The sequence below is a fragment of the Chiloscyllium plagiosum genome, unplaced genomic scaffold, assembly GCF_037043375.1.
Source record: "Chiloscyllium plagiosum isolate Xiang-an unplaced genomic scaffold, Cpla_swu_hap1 HiC_scaffold_2, whole genome shotgun sequence".
NCBI classification, from domain to species: Eukaryota; Metazoa; Chordata; class Chondrichthyes; order Orectolobiformes; family Hemiscylliidae; genus Chiloscyllium; species Chiloscyllium plagiosum.
Genome location: NW_028270140.1, coordinates 89,846,045 through 89,868,577, shown reverse-complemented (window position 1 = coordinate 89,868,577; position 22,533 = coordinate 89,846,045). Strand labels below are relative to the sequence as shown.

At 40.1% G+C, this 22,533-nt stretch overlaps 1 protein-coding gene across 3 annotated transcripts in view; it reads left to right on the top strand.

The window, feature by feature from the left end:
• The window catches only part of LOC122560288 (small conductance calcium-activated potassium channel protein 2-like), a 159,352-nt gene that overhangs the window by 35,377 nt on the left and 101,442 nt on the right, over window positions 1-22,533 (top strand). The gene's annotated exons all lie outside the window — the stretch shown is intronic.

The window sequence follows — 22,533 nt, the reverse complement described above, 5'->3', positions numbered from 1 at the left end:
TCTTTCTCTAAACTTTACATAATATCCTATTAGCAACTCAGCAGAATTTTTTCAATCTCACTAACAGGTTTAATTTTTACTTTTTAAGGTTGATGGAATTAAAAAAAAGCTTCAGATTGTGACAGTTAAACAGACATTGCCCACCTTTACGTGCACTTACATTACAGCATCAATTTATGACTCCTGTTTGAGTTGAACTCCAAGTTTAAATATCCCAGCTGAATTTGGGTTTCCTGAGAGTTTGAATAATGTCAATGCTCTTCACCCACTTTGGGCATGTTGAGAGTGAGGGTGGAATGTTTGAGACCTCTTCCACTAGTGGCTTTTGGAATCCATGGTGTCTTTCTGACCCTACAACACTCTATCCTTTGCATGCTTGTAGTGTCTGTTACCAGCCTCTTAATAGATTTATTTATTATTGTTGCAGCCTTATTTATTTTGTTTTGTGAATTAGTTTTGTTAATTTTCTCTATTTGTTAAAGATTTAAGACAAATATTAACAGGATAAGCAGATACATTTGTGCCATAGTTTTGTGCAAAAGATTTACTGATCATAAGTGTACATGTTTAATTCATCTGATATATCATTCATCCTGCAATGCTTAAGTAGATTCTGTGTAATTGCACCTTACTTGTGATACTAAACTGAACAAACAACTTACATTTCAACAACACTCCCCAGCCACAAAAATGGATACCAAACAGGAATGAAAGAGTAGAGAATTTAATGATGAAGAAAACAAGACAAACAGCAAGGTTTTTGGAGACTTCTTGGGATGAACATGGCATTAATGTTTGGGAAGGAGTGTTTCGGAGAGCATTGTGACTCAAAATGGGTCATGGGGACAGAGGAAATGAGGAGTAATCTTGTCCCTGAAGGGTAATGTGCACACAATAAAACAAGATTGAAGGTGAGCATTATGGAGCGAGCCGAAAGGTCATGAAAGGATATAAAAGATGTTAAAGTCAATTTGCTGGCACAGAGATTGCCAATGGGAGCTGGTCATATTGTGAAATGAAAATAATTGGGGATGCCGGCTGCAGCAATTTGAATGCATTCCAGTTCATTCAGAATGGCAAGGAGACTGAAGAAATTGGGCACGGAGATGGACAGTGGAAAACAGATTGGGTCATAGGAGACAAGGTTCAGTTTAGTATCACAATGATAGAAGGTCAAAGGAGACAACAGTTTAACTGGAATGATTGAAACAGTTCCAACCAGTATGTGAAACCAGTTTGGAAAGAGGTGATGCAGATTGCTGAGCAGTTGTGACTTCTGCTGGTTGGAGATGGTCAACACTGGTCATGACCAAGAGGCTGTTGTCAATTCGAAATGGTCAGCACCGGCTGAACCTTCCCACCAAAACAAACATTGTCACTGTTTCTTTCCTTCTCCAGATTGAATACAAGTTATATAAAAGAGAATCAGAAAATTGACACCTAATGAATTAAGGCCTTGTGTATCAGCGGTATGGGGGCAACCCTGAAAAATCTACATTTGAAACCAAAATATACACAAATTGCCAGTGGAGATTTCAAACTTGATTAGGAAATTGCAACATAATTTAATTTAAATAATTAAATGGAATTCAATTAATAAATCTAAAATGAAAAGTTAATCTAATGGTGACTGAAACAATTTTGACTGCTGTAAAAAATGGCTCGTTTAAAAATAACCTTTTAGGGAAGGTAAATCTATTGTCCCCACTTAGTCTGGGTCCAGACCCACGACAATGACTTTAACTCTTGAAAGTCCTTTAAAATATGGCTAGCAAGCCACTCAAGTAATTTCTACTTTCAACAAAATCTGACAAAAGGAATGGAATCCAATGGACCACCTGGCATTGATCGAAGCACTGGAAATTACGTTGTCACCCATCACTTTATTGACCCTGCAAAGTCCTGTCTACCAGCAGCTGGGAGCTTGAAATTGGGGGCATTCTCCCATGGACTAGTCGATCAACAGGCTCACATTATATGCAAGGTATGATTCTAGGGAACGACTATGCCCCATGGACCACCATCACCATCCCAGGATATTTTCTGTCCCATTAGTAGGGCAGATCCAGTAGTGGCGGTGTTATATAACAGTGGTATACAGTTGGGAGATATTCCTCTTTCATGTTGACGACGACATGGAGTTAGCTTAGCGGGTGACAAGAGCATGGAATGCACTCTGGGTGGGGGACAACAATGTTTATTCATAAATGGCTTGCAACAACATTACTGACCAAGATGGCCAAGTCTGAAAGGACATAGTTGCTGGACTGGATCTCTGACAGGAGGCACAAGAAAATATATACTTGACCTCGACCAATGATACAGTTGCCCATGAGTATATGGATACCAGACAGTCCTTCTACAGATGAAGTCCCACATCTACATTGAAGATATCCTCCATCATGTTGTGTGGCACTATCACAATAATGAATGAATACATTTTGAATTGATGTAACAACTCAAGACTGGCCATCCATAATGTTCTGCAAGCCACTTGTTTTGCAGCCCATCTAACATATTTTCAGCATGCACTCCCTCCATCACAGATGCATTGGGAGCAACAGTGCACACCATCTACAAAATGTTTTGCAACAGCTCACCAAGGCTCCTTGAGATAACATCTTCCAACCTTGTGACCTCTGCCATCCAGATGGACATGGGGAGCAGATACATGGGAACTCCGCTACCTGCAAGATCCTCTCAAAGCTGTAAACCATGCTGACTTGTAATTTATCACTGTCAGTGTGTCAAAATCCTGGAACTGCCTCCCCAACAGCATTATGGCTGTACTTACAGCACACAGACTGCATTGCTTGAGGAGAAAGCTTACCACCACCATCTTCTCATGGGCATTTAGGGATGCGTGATAAATGCCGGTCTAGTAACTGAATAATAAATAGTGATCTAAGTATTTACCTTAGATAAGTAAACACCTCCAGCACAAAATTTGCATGCAGCCCAGTTCAACTGCAGGTCATGTTGGTTCTTGTTGGGAACTTCTTTTTTATTATTGGATACACAGACTTTTGTTTATCTCCTTCTGTCATATTCTCTGCACTTAGACCATGAGTTCAGAGATGCTGGCTGAAGCATGCTGGTGCGTAGAGAGAAGGAAATGTTCCACTGAATTTGTCCCGCAAAGCAATGCAGATGCTTAAAAAAAAATACAGAACAATCTCAATCACGAGTAATTCAATAAAGCAGAAGCAAAGCCATCTCCTCAGTTGCCTGCACCTCACCTGAAATTTCTCCATCTATTTCTGCAAAGAAATTACAATAAAAATAAATAAAGTTTCTTACTGCACCCAGCAATGACATGCCTGCAGAGCTTTGTGGACTTTTGATTGTAGGCTGAAATCTCTTTGCCCGGCTGCAGGAGCAGTCACACTGGATTCAGCTGGTTTCTTGCAGGACTGGATTCAAACTGTGTTGAGTGCGATTTGCAGCTCTCACATTCAGCACACAGGAGGGTTCAGTCCTCTAATTTCTAGATATAGTGGAGGGGTCATGAATAGTCACCACAACAACAGCCTGCCATAATGTTCCTGGTATAGGAACTGAGAGTCTCAACAGCCATCTTTGTTGCCCGCAGCAGTCAGTGTCTGAAAGAAAGGTTAAAGAGTAAAAACCTTTTAATTGGGCCCAGTGCTGTCATTGCTTGCCCAAATCCTGTTTTCACCCCTCCACTCCCCACCTCTCTGTTTGCCCTACCCCTCAGGTCTGTGCCTGCATCTTGCTCTTGGTCAGTCCAGCTCCAGCCTAGGAAATGGTATTTAATCTTTTTTTGAAACTCAGCTTGCTTTCAAACAACACATCAATGATTCACACCTCACAGTCTGTGGGGACACACAAAAAAAATCTTGCATTGCACTTTTCAATAGATTGATAGCATATGCAAAGAGCCCTCAGTTGTTTATTGATGTGCAATTAGTTTATTCAAGACTAGTTTAAAAATAAGTGAAACACTGTTTTCTCATTGCAATAATAAGTTGTCAGTTCCTGTTTCTTATGGGAAAATCCCATTAGGTTTATTTATTACAGACAGATCTTTTTCAGCAATTCCAAGAAATTGCTGATAAACCAAGTAATCCTTATCTCTTATACCACGCTCCAAGTCCCACTTGTTCTTCAGTTTGCTGCCTGAGGGCAGGTCCAATCCAGAGCACCTTGACCCCTACCATAGCAAGGGGGCAGGTTCTGAGTGGACCTCCACTGGAACAAGTATCAAATCCTGTGTTGTTCGCAACAACTTTATCCACTGGCGGTCTGGAGAATTACTTCCACATCCCAATTCTCCAGGTTGCTGTGGCAATGTATATTTGCCCATGGGGCTATGGATAATTTTAGATGAGACTCCAATTTCTTTCTATTGTATGGCAAACTAGAAATCTCTCCCAATTCTTCCCTACTCCAATGGTAGGCAAAGTAGGGTTTAGGAATTGATTCTCACTCTGTTTGGCTACATTATTAATCCACCTTCTTTGGCCATCAAATCTTGGAGTGGGACTTGAAGCCAGAGCTTTTGGCTCTGAGGTGAAGCTGCACCACAGGATCAGAATCTAAGTAGTAAGCTGTGATAAAAGCCATGTTCATTGTGTTAAGTTTTTTTGAATGAGGTCAAAAACACGTTTTCAACTTTATAAAGTTTTCTTATCATAGCAATGTGGTACTTTCCTAGATGATCATTGGTACTTTATAAGGTTTTTCACCTATACTGTATGTTGCCCTGGGTAAGGGTTGTTTAAGGTAGTTCTCTGGCACCAATCCTCCTTTGTCTTTGCTTTATCTAGGGCCTATCTAATGATTGGTGGCTGAGGGTACATCACGGTAAAGTGACTGTATAAGAGGCATTGTACTGTGAAGAATTATTACATGATAGATGTTCATAAACTACCTTTGGTCAAGCATAATTGCAAGGAATTTACAAATCTGGTTATTCTAAAATCTGGAGTAGAGCACTTTCTTCACCCACGTGGCACCAATGAAATGTGGAGATATAGTGGAGATCAAAGTATGACCTTGACACAGTCTGTTAGAGCAAACACAGCAAGTTTATTGTATTCTAATCAGCCCCAGCTGAGCTTCCAGCCTCATTCTGCCTGAATTTAGAAGTTTGTACAGCTTCTTTACTGTTACTCAGTCCAACTCGTCTGGACATTTCATCCACTGCACACATGACACAACCGATCATACTGATCACACTCACCCACAGCCACACCCCCAGATCCCATGCAAACCGTGATCAGACCATGCTCTTCTAGCTGCTGAGCACCATGATTTCTAGCAGCAGTATTGCAATGTTCCATTGAGATTGGACCTGCCAATGTTCATTCTAACTTTACCTCGAAAATGTAACCTTTACTTTTAACCCAAACAAATGATCAGTCAAACAATGCTTTTTTTCACACATGCACACAAAGCTATCTTGCAACCCTTATGTTTCCAGTGTCTGGTGTGGCACGTCAGCCCATGTTAGAGCTAATGTAACCTGAACCTTAATCCTTTCAGTGTCATTACCTTCTACAATGACCTACATTTTAACAGCAGGATGCCATGTGAACCATATTTTAATCAATCAGTCTTTACGAAGCAAAATATTCTCTAAATTAGAAAAACAACTTGAATTTATATCATGTCTTTACCAGAGTATTCTGATGTGCTTCACAGAAGCAAAAGCGAGCTGGTACTGAGCTGCATAATGAGATATTGGACAGAAACCTGAGGTTTTTGTGGGCAAATTCAGATTGGGAAGGTTGGCAAGATTGTTTCGGAAGTCGAAGTGGAAAGACTGTTTTAGATCTCCCTGCCACCATGCCATGTTGCTAGCAGATAGAAAGGTGGCAGATACCCACCTATCTGCTTGGAAACCCACTGAACCACTTAATTAGCTAATTAAGGCCTTTTTCCAATCTCCATTAGCATTTTGGCAGTGGTGAGGAGGAGCCTTTCACTCTATGTACAGAGATGGCTGGTTAAACACTGGTGGCTGGGCTCTGAACAGGGGTATTTCTTTTTGGACTCTCTCTGGTACATAAAAGATACCTTGGTGCAATGGTTGTCCCATGACTTTAATGTCACTTCCATCAGTGATTAACCAAGACACTGAGGAACAGAATTAGGCCATTCAGCCCATTGAGTTTGCTCCACTATTCCACCATGGCTGATATGTTTCTCAACCCCATTCTCCTACCTTCTCCCGTTGATTCCTTTACCAATCAAGAACCTGTCTATCTCTGTATTAAATACACTCAATGACTTTGCCTCTACAGCCTTCTGTGGCAATGGGTTCCACAGATTCACCACCCTCTGGCTGAAGAAATTCCTCTCATTTTGTTTCTAAAGAGTTGTGCCTTCATTCTGAGGCTGTCCCCTCTATCCTTACCAACTCCTCACCAGGGCCTATTTCCCTGAATGAGCCAGAACCCATTTTACTTGGCTTTGAGAGTGGACTAGGAGAAAGTGAGGACTGCCGATGCTGGAGATCAGAGTTGAAAAGTGTGGCGCTGGAAAAGAACAGCAGGTCAGGCAGCAGCCGAGGAGCAGGAGAATCGATGTTTCGGGCAAAAGCCCTTAATCAGGAATGGAATGAAGGGCTTATGCCCGAAATGTCAATTCTTCTGCTCCTTGGATGCTGCCTGACTTGATCTGCTTTTCTAGCACAACACTTTTCGACTTTCAAATTGCACGTCATGCTTGTCCTTCGGATGCTGTTCCAACAATAGCGACTTCTCGTGCTGCCATGGAGGTTGCTGAGTCACTGAATGTTTCCTTTTCAGGGAGATCTGACATCTCTAATGAGATGTGACTTTTCTGCACCTAATTGGCTGTTGCCCATAAAATGCAGCCCAATATCCTGGTCTTTGCCGAATCTATTGGCCCTGATCGCAAAACCCCTGCCACCTCCGGAAAAGTTTTGGAAATTAGATCCACCCATCTGATGCTTGTTCAAAAGGTTAGGAATTTCTTAAAGGAGGGTGGAGAGTAGGAGAAGGTACAGAGAGGGAAATCCAGAACTTGAACCTGCACTGTCAAATGTGTCATTTTTTCAAATGAGACATTATGGACAGCGCGGTGTCTCAGTGGTTAGCACTGCTGCCTCACAGCGCCAGGGACCTGGGTTCAATTCCAAACTTGGACGACTGTGTGTGGAGTTTGCACATTCTCCCAGTGTCTGTGTAGGTTTCCTCCCACAGTCCAAAGATGTGCAGGTTAGGTGAATTGGTTATGCTAAACTGCCCAAAGTGTTCAGGGATGTGTAGGTTAGGTGCATTAGTCAGGGGTAAATATAGAATAATAGGGTAGGGGAATGGGTCTGGATGGGTTACTCTTTGGAGGGTCAGTGTGGACTTGTTGGACTAAAGGGCCTGTTTCCACACTGTAGGGATTCTATGAAAACCTTAGTACATTCAATCAAAGCTTCATCTAGCAATCTGGCTGGCTGGAACAGATGCCTCTTATTGTGAAGTAAATTTGAGAAGTTCTCCCCAGTGTCCCAGCTAATACTTATTCCCTCAATCAATATCACAATAACAACTGACTTGGTTATTGTCAAATTGCTGTTTGCGGGACATGTTATGTCCAAATCGGTTGCTGCACTTCATACGTCTCAATATTGACTGCACTTCATAAATATTTCGCTAGCTGTAAAGCTGTTTGAAACAGGTTGGTTCTGAAAAGCAGAAATGCAAATCTTTGTTTTTTAATAAAAACATACCTTGACCAAGCATCCTTCTCATTTACATATATTTGAAAGAAAAGTATTTGTGTGGTTATTCACTTGTCACTTTTTTTCTCTCCTGAATCCTTCTCATTTAGATTAAATAGTTGAATACTGCCATTGCTGGTATTTCAATACTATTAGCAAATAACTATAATCTAGTAAAAGACTATCTGGTTACAAACAAGTTATAGGAGACCATAAAGTCTTATTTAATTTGAAATAAATATGTCTTTGAGTTTCCAAATAGACATGAATAATAACTTTGAAAAGAAATGTTGTTCTTCAAAATGAAAAGAGAACTTGTGTTTTATAAATGGTTGTTTATTTTCTGTAAGATACTCCACATGAATGATTTCTTTCCACTGAATCGAATGCCAAATTTAGAAGTACTTTTCCATCATAATAAATAACATGCAGCCATAACTGATGCACAATTAAACTTGTCTCCCAGCAGTACAGCTTCTGCAACAGAATCATTCAGTCTTGAAGTTAAACGGTTGTTGGTGCACCCATTTTCTTAATATTAATCCCACTCATATTACTGTTTAGGTATATGTCTGTGCAGTTGGCTTTCAGTATGAACCTTATTATTCATGCAGCATATTATTAAAGACCTTCAGCAATCTGTGATCTATTGAATAGGTACCTGCCTGTGGTAACCCTGTATTAAATGTAAATTGCTTGAATTTCAAATTTATTAGAATGGAGCTGAAGGATTGTTGAAGTATTTTTGTTTTTAGCTTAGTTTGCGATTACTGTGATTTTAGATATAATTCTTTGTGTTTCAATTTTTTTTGACCTAATGTTTGACATACCTTTTGACTTGTATTAGTTTGAAAATTGTCAACTTGCTGAGAATATTAACTACCTTGATGTTCTCAGTATTAGAGAAACTAACTCTATAGTGTAAAGACCATGTCTTTTTGTATATTTGATTGTGGACTTAAAAGACAATGAACTGGTTTAAAAACACAAGAATTATTGGAAGGATTGCAGCATTTCTTAAAAGTAAATAATCTGACTCTCGTTGTAAGTGCTGTTTTCATAGCTGCTGTTGAAGTGGTAATGGAAGCTTAATTTTCAGACACTCTGGAGTCAAGGGTGTGTATGAATGGAGGTCTGGCTGGCAACAATTAGCTGACTGGTCTGTGGACTACTGACCAGTTATCAATGACAATGCCGACTGCCTGCCAACAAGTATATGATTGGCTTCTAGGTAGCTGAACAGCTTGGGGGTGTGAATGGAATCATCAGAAGCAAGGGAATCCATGAAACAGTAGGAGCTGTCTGTTTTCTCTGTCGTAAAAATCTTCTCAAGCCTGAAGATAGCCCTGTTTACTTCCTCTTTTAAAATTGCTGTAAGCTGTAACTTTTAATTGATAAATCAAATAACTTTCGAAATGTGAGCCAATCCCTCAGTCCCTCCTGCAAACAAGTGAAACTATCTGGAGAAGGAAGATTGAGGAGCAGATTCTGATCAGCACAATAATCATCTTGGCAAACCTTGTGAACAGGGACCACTGAACTGCTGTACCAGTCTTCCCCTGCACCCATAACACCCATATTTTGTTCTTCTGTCTATCTGCACATATGTAGAGAGGGAGTTTTTGAAGGGACTAGAGTTTTAGGTTGGATGGTTACTAATTGTTTACCTGTAGCTCAAATCTATTCACTTATAATAAATAGTATTGCTTATTAAGTACAGAGATGTATTCCATGCTTTCTGTTAGCCTGGGTCTAAACATTAAGCAAATGGGGGAATTTTGTATACTTTCATAAAATCATTGATTTTTATAGTGACTTGGTGAATAGTAGGGCATGCTACCCTAGTGAGACTTGACAATAAATAATAAATCATTGCAAACATTCTGCAAAAATGTTGCCAGGACTGGGGGGGGGGGGGGGGGGGGAGTTGCTGAATCGGCTGGGGATTTTTTTCTCAGGGGCTGAGGCTGAGGGGTGACCTTAAAGAGGCTTATAAAATCATGAAGGGCATGGAGAGGATGAGTAGCCTAGGGTGGGTGAGTTCAAAACCAGAGGGCATAGGTTTAAGGTCAGGGGAGAAAGATTTAAGTAGAACCTGTGAGGTAACTTTATTATGCAGTGGGTGGTGCATGTATGGAACGAGCTGCCAGAGGAAGTAGAGGAGGTAGGTACAGTTACAACTTTTAAAGGGCATCTGGAGGGGTATATGAATAGGGAGGGTTTAGAGGGATATGGGCCAAGTGCTGGCAAATGGGACTGAGTCAGAGTGGGAATGTCTGATTGGCATGGACGAGTTGGGCCAACAAGTCTGTTTCCATGCTGTATGGCTGTATGACTTTATAAGGTATAAAGCTCACTAATACAGAACCTGCCTCTCACCATAGCAACATTTACCAAAATACAATTATTTCATCAAAACATTAATAATATTCCTGAGTTTCTAACATTTATTTTCCATGTCTCTGAGTGGGAAGTGTCTGCTGTCAAACAGTAGTGGATTTTATGGACGAGTAGGAATTTCCTGTCCATCATTTTCATTGTTTGTCTGAATCAGTTAGGGCACATCAGGATGGGTTTCGAGAATTTCAGGGTTGTCAGAATTTTAACTTCCATTATGTGATTCTAGGTAGTAGTCCAGACTTTCAAAGTAAAAATAAATGTTGGAAATATACAGTGGTTCTGGCAACACCGTTGGAGAGAAAAACTGAGTTAATTTTTCAGGTCTGTGATCTTTGATCAAAACTGGGCAAAAAGTCAGAAATGTGGCGTGGTTTGGGCAAATAAGGGAGAGGGGATCTTGGTCAAAAGAGCTAAACAGAATGTCTGTGATGGGATCGAAAGTAAGAATAAATAATAAAGGATTCAGTTTGTAAGGCCAAAGTGAGCGGTCGGGGACTCCTCAGTCACTCCCAAAAATCCCTCCCTTTAACATTATACCTTTTTCTGCAAGTACAGCTGATGTATCATAATTTTTTTTACCTTTCCCTCTTGTCACCAATCAAGGCCTGAGTGAGACAGCAATGACTACATTCTTCCTTCAGTTTAGTGCACTGTGTGCAACACTCTCTATGGAGGAGATCAAAGGCGATGGGTGATGGTTCTTTAGAACTTCTCCATTCAGTCTGTAAGCGTGATCCCAAGCTTCCTATTATCTGCCATGTTAATTCTCCACCTTGCTTCCATACTGATATTTCTGTAATATTTTGATGAAATTAAACCCTTGCTTAAATGACAGCATCTCGTAGTTGAAGGGAGTTTCTCGAAATGGAAAAAGGTGACCAGTGGTGTTCCACAGGGGTCAGTGTTGGGGCCATTGTTGTTTGTAATATACATAAATGATCTAGAAGAGGGCACTGTTGGTATGATCAGCAAGTTTGCAGATGACGCAAAGATTGGTGGAGTAGCAGAAAGCATAATGGACTGTCAGAGAATACAGGAGGATATAGATAGACTGGAGAGTTGGTGGAAAAGTGGCAGATGACTTTCAATCAAGGCAAATGTGAGGTGATGCATTTGGGCAAGTCTAATTCTAGAGCGAATTATACAATGAATGGAAGAGCCTTAGGAAAAGTTGATGGGCAGAGAGATCTGGGAGTGCAGGTCCATTGTACCCTGAAGGTTGCTGCACAGGTGGATAGAGTGGTCAAGAAGGCATATAGTATGCTTGCCTTCATTGGACGGGGCATTGAGTATAAGAGCTGGCAGGTCTTGTTAAAATTGTACCAGACATTGGTTCGGCTGCATAGAATACTGTACAATTCTGGTTGCCACATTACCAAAAGGATGTGGACGCTTTGGAGAGGGTGCAGAGGAGGTTTACGAGGATGATGCCTGGTATGGAAGGTGCTAGCTATGAAGAGAGGTTGAGTAGGTTAGGCTTATTTTCATTAGACAAAAGGAGATTATGAGGGGACCTGATTGAGGTTTACAAAATCATGAAGGGTATAAACAGGGTGGATAGAGACAAGCTTTTTCCCAGGGTGAAGGATTCAATAACAAGAGGTCACGCTTTCAAGGTGAGAGATAGAAAGTTTAAGGGGGATACACGTGGCAAGTACTTCACACAGAGGGTGGTGGGCGTTTGGAACGCATTGCTAGCAGAGGTGGTAGAGGCAAGCATAGTAGATTCATTTAAGATCCATCTGGACAGATGCATGAGTAGGTGGGGAGCAGAGGAATGCAAATGCTTAGGAATTGACCGACAGGTTTAGACAGTACATTTGGATCGGCTCAGGCTTGGAGGGCCAAAGGGCCTGTTCCTGGGCTGTAAATTTTCTTTGTTCTTTATCTTATCTCCCATTTGACACCTAACGCTTTCCAGACTCCACACATGGAGCTCACTAATTTCAGGTGCAATCTTTGCTCCTTTTGCTTTCCTTTCCAAAGTTGTTATTTGGGTTTTCCCTGTTATTTCTAGCTTCCTTTTTTGCTTTTGGATGATAGCAATTCCTGGTTCTGCTATTCCCAATTGTCGAGTCACTTCCTTTGTTTCTTGTTGCATTCTCACTCCCATCAGCCTTGTTCAATCACCCTTTTCTCATTTGACCAGCTCTACTTTCCTGCCCATTGACCTTTTTCTTTTGTTCTTCTCAACCCTTTCCAATTAACTGAGTTAAACTTGTGAAATTCCTGTATTTTCCCAGTTCTGTTAAAATATTTTATACAGATTCTGCCAGACCTCCTGAACAATTTCTAACTATTCCTATTTTGACTTCACCTTTATGGAATCTGCATTATTTTCCTTTTGGGTGAGTCACATTTTTATCTAATGAGCCTTGATTTCACATTTACTTAAATTTAGTTGGTATGATCTTATAAAATTTGATAAGCTAGAAGCAAAATACTGGGAATGTTGAGGATCTGAAATAAAAACAGTGCTGCAGACACTGAAGAATTGGGCTGTTAGGTTTCAACAACACAGTGATGGGTTAGAACAGAGGACATGTCACATTCTAAACAATGGTATGCTCCAGACAAAAAAAATGCCTAAACCAACAAATCACTACTGAAATTACTATAAAACAAATGTTTGCGTAATAAAATTATCACATGGCCTCAAACTTGCCATTGATTGCATCAAGAGTATGATTGCCGTTTGTGAAGTTTATTTAAGTAAAAAACATGGATTCATGTCAAAATTAATGAGTTGTGAGTTTCATGTTGAGATTTTGATCATACCCTTATCTTTAATTAATATTGTTTTCATCTTTATTACAGTGTGTATATGATTTGATAAACTAGAAAGCAAGGAATCTGCCTGTCCTTTTTATAGATTTTTACTGTCCTTTCTACTGTCATCTATTGTTAGCAGTGATAAACATGAGCAACGTAGGTTGACTCAGTTTCCAGTTTTCTCCTTTCCCTCTTTGGAAATGTCTGACTGTCACCGAGTATTCCTCCAGCAATGAGTAGTTTACATTAGTAACAAGCTAATAGGGAATAGTGTCTCTCATAATGCTTTAGTGTATAAACATCCTGCTCAGTTCAGCCATCTCCATTCTTGATATGACGGATTACTTCATATCTGTTGTGTGTGTGCCAAAGCTTTGCAGCTGTGGTTGACAGGATGATTAAAGCATCACAAGGAAGAGTATCAAATCACAGCTGATGAAGACAGAAAAAAGGAACTTGCATTTGGTAGTGCCTTTCATATCATTTATGATGTTCCAAACACTTCCTGCTATTTATTTTCATTGTGGTCATGGCTACCTTGTGGTAAATGTTGAAAGCACTTTACACAGAGGAAATGAAGTAAGACAAAAGTCTCCGATAACAACAGAATAAGTGAACAGAATCTTATTGATAATGTTGGTTGAATCATAAATATTAGCTAGGACACTTTGAAAGTTTCTCTGTTCTTTTCATGTCAGCATGAGAAGAAAAGTTGGTCACAGTGAGGGAGAAACAAATTCAGACAGGGAAAGAAATCAATCCTCAACAGAGACTATCATATTAGAACAGCAATTCTTGAAGTGCAATTTCTTTTTCAAGAAAATGTTAAATTAAAAGCCTTTAGCCTTTATGAAGATTTTAGGTTGGATCTTTTTGAAAGAACTTGGAAGCATGAGTAAGGAAATGTTCTGACTTTACAAACCCATCTCCTTTTAAGGAGAACGAAACCATTTGATTATGGCTGTTATGTTTCTCAGACCCATTCCCTTGCCTTCTACCTGTAACCCATGATCCCCTTACTCATCAAGAACCTATCTATCTCTGTCTTGATGACTCTCAAAATCTTGGCCTCTACAGCCTCCTGCAATAATGATTTCCACAGATTCACCACGCTCTGGCTGAAGAAAATTCTCTCTGTATTACTTCTAAAGGGTCACCCCTTCACTCTGAGGCCGTGCTGTCAGGACCTAATCTCTCCCATTGGTGGAAACACCTTCTCCAGTTCCACTCTATCCAGGTCTCACGGTGTTCTCTAAGTTTCAGTGAGAATCCCCCCTCATCCTAAACTCCATTTGAGTGCAGTCCCAGAGTCCTCAACCACTCTTCATTCGCAGGATCATTCTTTTAAACCTCCTGTGGATCCCCTCCAAGGCCAGCGTACTATTCCTTAGATACGGGCCTCAAAACTGTTCCATATATATGCAGACTGACCACAACCTTATACAGCCTCAGCACTATATCCCTGTTCTTTATTCTAGCCCTCTTGAAATGAATGCTAATATTGCATTTGCCTTTCTAAATGCCAACTGAACCAGCATGTTGTCCTTAAAAGAATCCTGAACTAGACGTCCTAAGTCGCATGTGCTTCAGATCTCCAAAGCATTCCCTATTTAGAAAATAGTCTACACCTCTATTCTTCCAATCAAAGCCCATAACCTCACACTTTTCCACATTGTATTCCATCTGCCACTTATTTACCCACTCTCCTAGTTTGGCTAAGTCCTTCTGCAGGCTCTCTGCTTCTTCAACACAACCTCTCCTTCCACCGCAAATTTAGCAACAATGTCCTCAGTTACGTGATCCAGATCATTGATATAGAACATGAAGAGTTGTATTTACAATACTGACCCCTGCAGAATTCCACTAGTCATCAGCTGCTATCTTGAAAATCATCATAGAATCCCTACAGTGTGAAAGCAGACCATTTGGACCATGAAATCCATACAGGTCCTCTGAAGATCATTTCACCCAGACCCACCCCCTACCCTATCCATGTCTAATCCATGTAGCCTGCACATTCCTTGACACTATGGACCATTTAGCATGATCAATCCACCTAACCTGCATATCTTTGGACCTGTGGGAGGAAACCATGCAAACATGGGAAGAATGCGCAAACTTGGCACAGATAGCTGCCCAAGGGTAGGATTGAACCCAGGTCCCTGGTGCTGTGAGACAGCAGTGCTAACCACTGACCAACTGTGAAACCCATGAGAACCTAAAAAGAACCTTATATTCCCACTCTCTGCCTTCTGCCAGTTAGTCAATCCTCTATCTGTACCAATACTTTGCCCTGAATACTATGAACTGTTATTCTTACTTAGCAGCCTCCTGTCCAGCACCTTGTCAAAGGCATTCTGGGAATCAAATAGATCACATCCACTGGCTCTCCTTTGTCTAGCTTGCTCATTAACTCCTCAAAGAATTATACCAGATTTGTCGGGCATGACGTTCTCTTATTGAAGCTGTTCTGTCTCAGCCTTATTTTGCCACGCACTTCCAAATTACACTGCAATCTCACTCATAATAATGGACTCTGAAATCTTATCAATGACCAAGGACAGGCTAACTGACCTATAATTTCCTCACTTCTGCCTCCCTCCCTCCCTTCTTAATTAGGGCTGTTACATTCACCATTTTCCAATCCTGTAGGATCTCCCCTGACTCCAGTGATCCCTGAAAGATCATCACCAATAGTTCCATAATTTCCTTAGATATCCCCTTCAGAACCATAGGATGTGGACCATCTGGTCTGGGTGATGTATTCACCTTCAGACCTTTGAATTTGTTGATCTTTTAATCCCATCAATTTCTCCCATGCCATTCCCCTACTAATACTAAAGTTACCCTTTCTCCCTCTCTCTCTCTCTCTCTCTCTCTCCCTCTCTCTCTCTCTGTCTGTCTTTCTGTCTCAATAGACCCTGTGTTCACCAAACTTTCTGGGACATTATTTCTATCCTCCTTTGTGAAGACTGAACAAAAATATGGATTTAATTGAACTGTCATTGTCAAAGATAGAGAGACATAGTTGATTCTGAAACTAGCAACTTGAATCTAAATAGAGGCAACTACAACGGTATGAGACAAGAGCCGACTATGATAAATTGGGGAGAATTACTTAAAGGGATGACAGTGGATTCACGATGAAAAACACTTAAAGAATGCATGAAGGAACTGCAACTATTGTTCATTCCTATCAAATGGTAAAGTAAAATCAGAAAGATGTAGCCCACAGGGGAAATTAAGGATAGTAGATCTGAGGAAGAGGCCTACAAATTGGTCAAAAAGAGCAGCAAAACTGAGGATTGGGTGCAGTTTAAATTTCAGCAAGAGATGACAATAGGTCTAATTAAGAGTGGAAAATAGATGATGAGAATAAACTTACAGGGAACATTACCAACTAATTGTTTGTAAAAGGTATGTGAAGAGTAAAAATTAGTGAAGGCAAATGTAGATCCTTTACAATCAGAGACAGGGGAAGATAGAATGGGGAACAAGAAGATGGTAGACCAATTAAATAGATGTTTTGGTACTGTCTTTGCAAAGGAAGAAACAAATAATGTCCTAAAACTGTTGGGGAATACAAGATTTAGTGGTGAGGGAGGAATTGAAAGAAGTCAGTATTGATAGGGAAATGGTGTTGGAGACATTGATGGGATTAAAAAGCTGTCAAATTCCCAGAGCCCAATTAATTTACATCCCAGAATACTTAAGAAAGTTCTGCTCAAAATGCTGGAAACATTGCTGGTCATCTTTCAAGATTCTCTAGAGACTAGAACATTTCCTGCAGATTGTAGAATAACTAATGTAAGACCATTATTTTAAAAGAGGAGGTAGAGAGAAAACTGAATTATAGACCAGTTAGCCTGACATCAGTAGTTGAAAAAATGTTAGAATTCATCACAAAAGATTTAAGAGCGAAGCACTTAGAAAACAGCGAGAGGATTGGACAAAGTTAGCGTGGATTTATGAAAGGGAAATCTATTGGAATCTTTATGGCTATAATGAGTAGATAAGGGGGAGCCTGTGGATGTGATTTACTTGGACTTTCAGAAGCTATTTGATAAGATCTTAAATAAAGAATAGGATGCACTATTAAAGCATGTGGTATGTACTAGTATGTTAGAGGTATGTACTGATGTCAATAAAGGACTAACTGGCAGATAGGAAATGGAGTGGGAATGAATGGGTCACTTTGAGTGGCAGCCAGTGACCTATGAAATCACTTAGGGATCAGTGCTTGCACCCTAGCTATTCACAATATATATTAATGATTTAGATGAGGTTTGTAGACAATACAAAGCTAATTGGGAGGGTGAACTATGAGGAGGGTGCAGAGGTGCTTCTGTGCGAATGGGACAAGTTTAGTGAGTGGGCAAAAACATGCCACGTGAAGTATAATGTGATTAAATGTAAAGTTATCAACTTTGGGAGCAGAAATAGGAAGGCATATTATTACCTGAGTGATGATAGATTGGGAAAGGGGGATATGCAACAACAACTAGTGCCCTTCAAACCAGTCACTGAAAATAAACATGTAAGTACGGCAAGCAGTGAAGAAGGCAAATGGTTTCTGGGCATTCATTGTGAGAGAATTTAAGTATAGAAGCAAGGATGTCTGGCTGAAGTTTGACGATGCCTTGATGAGTCCATAACTGGAATATTGTGTGCAGTTTTGGTCTCTTTATCTGAGGAAGGGTGTTTTGACTCTTGAGAGAATTCAAAAAAGGATTACCAGACTGAGAGCTGAGATAGGGCTGATGTATGAAGAAAGAGGGGCATTGGCACTTGGTAAATTGTTCCTACAGGGGTGGGGACTTTCTGGTATTCCATGCTGCAAAGATTCTCTACAATAAATCTGAACAATAAAAAGGCTATAAAGAAATGGCTCTGAAGAAAAAAATAATCTTTGCAGTTTATTTGCAATTTCTGTTAGAAACATGATATTTAATAGTGTTAATGGCTATTGCTTTGTACATTAAAATAAATGGATTTAAGCTAGACAGAACACTGTTCATCACATTCATTCCAGATGATTTTAGATAGAGATGTTGATGTAATGCGTGTTCTGTAATTCATCTGAAATTGTCTCTTCATAGGTTTTAGTTTGAAAAGATAAAAAAAAGAGCATAAAAAGAATTAATTTGAACATCCCTCAGCACTTAACTGTGGTTTACAATAAAGCAAAACTGATGCTCGGTATCTGAGGTCTCTATGTAATTCATTAGCATTAGATACTCCCATGACATGGACACACTGCATTATTTATCTCCTCACCAGGATAAACACTTTTATCTTTTTACCTCACTTTGAAACAGGAGCTCTATCTGTGACTGAAATCATGGGATTGCTTTCATTTACCCGTCTCTTTTAACTGGCTTCCCTAACTTTCCATATTCGACTTGTAATTTGTCACTTCCGCACAACTCAGAATTTGCTAATTTTCTTTACTACAAAATTGAGACTTTAACAGGAAACTTGCTGGAAATTCCTTCTGGATTGTGCAAGTCAAACAGAAGACTCAAGAGCAAACTGAAATTAGGGCTTGTGGGATTTCATTAATGCTATTTGGGTAAGCAGTTGGAGCCAATTGCATTTATAAAGGCGGGTTCCCCCCCCATTTTATTGAGATGAATGGCTGCTTGTCTTGTCAGCAGTGCATCTGCCAGGGGCTTAATGCCTTTTTGTGTGGTCACTCTGGATGCTTGAGAAATGGCTTATCACATATTAGATCAAATGTCTTTCAAATGCCCTTGGAATGAATAGCTGTAGGAGAAAGTGAGGTCTGCAGATGCTGGAGATCAGAGCTGAAAAATGTGTTGCTGGAAAAGCGCAGCAGGTCAGGCAGCATCCAAGGAGCAGGAGAATCGACGTTTCGGGCATAAGCCCTTCATCAGGAATGAGGAGAGTGTGCTAAGCAGGCTAAGATAAAAAGTAGGGAGGAGGGACTTGGGGGAGGGGCATTGGGAATGCGATAGGTGGAAGTGGGATGGGGGCGGAGAGGTCGGGAAGAAGATTGCAGGTCAAGAAGGCGGTGCTGAGTCCGAGGGTTGGGACTGAGATAAAGTGGGGGGAGGGGAAATGAGAAAGCTGGAGAAATCTACATTCATCCCTTGTGGTTGGAGGATTCCTAGGCGGAAGATGAGGCGCTCTTCCTCCAGGCGTCATGTTGCCATGGTCTGGCGATGGAGGAGGCCAAGGAACTGCATGTCCTTGGCGGAGTGGGAGGGGGAGTTAAAGTGTTCAGCCACGGGGCGGTTGGGTTGGTTGGTGCGGATGTCCCAGAGGTATTCTCTGAAACGTTCTGCAAGTAGGTGGCCTGTTTCCCCAATGTAGAGGAATGAATAGCTGTAGTCTGTAAAATTAACCCTTGCTATTCTCATTTAACACAAATAAATGTAACTCAAATAAATTCAATTTCGATATCAATATTGTTCTTTTTCAGAGTAAATGATACTTTAAAGTTCTTGAATGGCTGATGCTAACACAACTATGCACATTGACACATTTATAATCAATAGCTTTATTTTTCCTTGCAGAATTGGTTGCATGTGGTGTTATTCTTGTCCTGAATAATTCAAAAGCCTGCTACCTACTTACTATTATGAAATCATAAATCTCATATGTAGTCGGGCTCCCTTTAAACTAGCCAGTGTTGAAGAGATGAAAGGAAAACCGGAGATCTGAAAGATCAAGGAAATGCTGCAAATGCACAGCACATCTGAATGAAAAAATAAACCAACATTTTAGTCATAGACCAATCCAGAAAAAGAACCTAACATTCTCAAACATAGACAGATTTCTATGGTCACTAATTTCCAAAAGCATTGTATGTTTGTTGCTTGTTTTCAGTGATTCCAGAAATTGGTTCTTTTGGAATGATTATGAATTTTTTACGAAGTATGGTAAACCTATCTGAAGTCCAGTATTGACATATCCTTCCTTCTTCCAGAGTTGGAGTTCCAGCTGTAGCCACCATTCTCTTCTAGCGCTTTGTGACTACAGAGCTGTCAGCGAATCAGATTGGCCAGAAGCTGTTAAGACCAAAACATCTTGGTTCTGAAGGGTAGTAATCCCCTCAGATTCAATTAAAACCAGTCCCAATGTATTAGTATGGCCAGGCAGCCAGACTTCACGTGAGCATGGCGCTGATTGAATTGTAGCTCAGGGTTATCCATTCTGCCTACAACATGTATTCTTTTGCTTTTTAAAGAATTTCGCAATTGGGCATTATATAGTATAACTTCTCTGGACCATTTGGCTTCAAGCTCTTAAGAGATAATTGTCTCTATGCCATTTATTTATACAGCTCTTTGGGTTTTGTATCAAATTTTTGAACGTATATATTTTTAATTAATCTGTTCAGAAATTTTATTATACACCTCTGGTGTAGGTGAGACTTGAACCCAGGCCTCCTGGTCAAGCTGCAGGGATACAACCACTACATGACATGAGGCCATAGATATTTCTAGTTAACCTTCTCAGATTATTGGTCAGAGTATTGAGTATAGGAGTTGGGAGGTTATGTAGCAGCTGTGCAGGACATTGGTTCGGTCACTTTTGGAATATTGCGTGCAACTCTGGTCTTCCTATCAAAAGGATGTTGTGAAACTTTAAAGAGTTCTGAAAAGATTTACAAGGATGTTGCCAGGAATGGAGGATTTGAACTATAGGGAGAGGCTGAATAGGCTGGGGCTGATTTCTCTAGAGCATCGGAGGCTGAGGGGTGACCTCATACAGGTTTATAAAATCACGAGGGGCATAGATAGGGTAAATAGACAAGGTATTTTCCCTGTGGTGGGTGAGTCCAGAACTAGATGCCATATGATTAGGGTGAGGGGGAAAGACTTAAAAGGGACCTAAGTGGCATCTTTTTCACACAAAGAATGGTGCATTATTGGAATAAGCTGCCAGAGGAAGTGGTGGAGGCTGGTACAATTACAACATTTAAAAACATTTAAAAGGCATCTGGATGGATATGAATAGGAGGGGCTTAGAGGGATATGGGTCAAGTGCTAGCAAATGGGATTAGATTAGGTTGGGATATCTGATTGGCATGGATAGGTTGAACCAAAGGATCTATTTCCTAGCTGTATAGCTCTATGTCTCTATGTTATTACACACCTCTGGAAGAGATAGGACTTGAACCCAGGCCTTCTGTCTCAGAGCTAGGAGCACTACCAGTACAACAGAAGAGCCCCCATGACCACTTGGCTCATGTTTCCCCCAATTAGGTTTATCTCAGATGTTTCCAGCTGTTCTATATGTTGAGACTATTAGGAAGACCGGCAGCTTGAGGAAAGAATGTCCTGTCTTTCATATTAGATTCCATTTATATATTAAATGTATCACAATCAGGAATTTTGTTATCCTTTTAAAATGCTGCAGAAATATCTGAATGCAGTTCCAAATTCCCCCAAAGCTATAATACAAGAGCGTGCGCTTAGAAGATTAATCCAAAAGAAGTGGCATTCAACTCTATTTTCTGCCCCCTAGTAGCGCATTCAGAATTTTTGAACCATTATATTCTATTCTTGTGAATCATGGTGAATGCTACTTAAAACAGAATAATTCAGCAGCTTCAAGAAAATAAAAATACATAATGCATAAAAGTTGTGGAATTGAATAAAGGCACAGAACTTCAGGTTAACAAAACTGAAGAATTTGATTTTATAAGGAAAGACATTATATAAGCAGCTATAATACAAATGCAGGTAGTTTTAGGATAACTTGTTTCAGCAACACGATTTGCCTAAAATGTCACAGAAGAATTAGGGAGCAGTATTTTGGAGAATACTTACCTCCGTTAGCAACAGCGTGATTTCAGCGGGAATTGGTTTAGGTGCTTTGTTCTGTGTATGTGCCGATGTCTCCATTGTCAGAGCAACTTTCTTACATTTTATAAATGTACTGTGTTAAATTTACTTTTGTTTCATTAATAAGTATGATTTCATTCAGGCTGTGCTATACTTTGCTTTAGACTTTTGGGTGATTTTTGAGTGATCATGTAATAGTTTTTGCTGGTCAGTCCCAATCACACTTTTCCCATAGGCCCATTATTTCTATAAAGCGATTTTCTATTAAGCAAGATTTTATTGGATTGCAACTACAGCATTATCTGTCCTCTAAATTATTTTTGACATTTAAGAAAATGCAGTTGAACAGATAAAAACTCATGATATGACTTAGAGGCATCTTTATGAATCACAAATGGCCTCCATTACAGATGAAACTAGTATCAAGTTGCAATTAAAAAGCACTGGAAAAGATTGTTGTCAACATCAGTGAAATGAAAAATAATTGTTCAAGAGTAAGGCTTGCAGAGTATACATTGTCAGAATGCAGTATTGACAACTTGCAATGAACCATTCGCAAAAACCAGTGTTCCTTTAGCACTTTTAAACAGCTAACCATAATTCATTCAAAGTTCAATAATCTTGCTTTTGAGTTTTTGAAGCAGAATGTTCCAAGTTTCCTGGAGGCCTTGAGGTCTGCATGGGCAAATGTAGTTTGTGAGTGGAAAGGGGGTTACGGTAATGCCACATCTCTGCATCAAGGGTAAGGTTTTGCGAGCAGCAAGTGGATGGTAGTTGGTATTTTGCAGTCTGAGGGAACAAAGGCAGTGGGTCGAACAGGATTGTGATATTTTCCAGGAT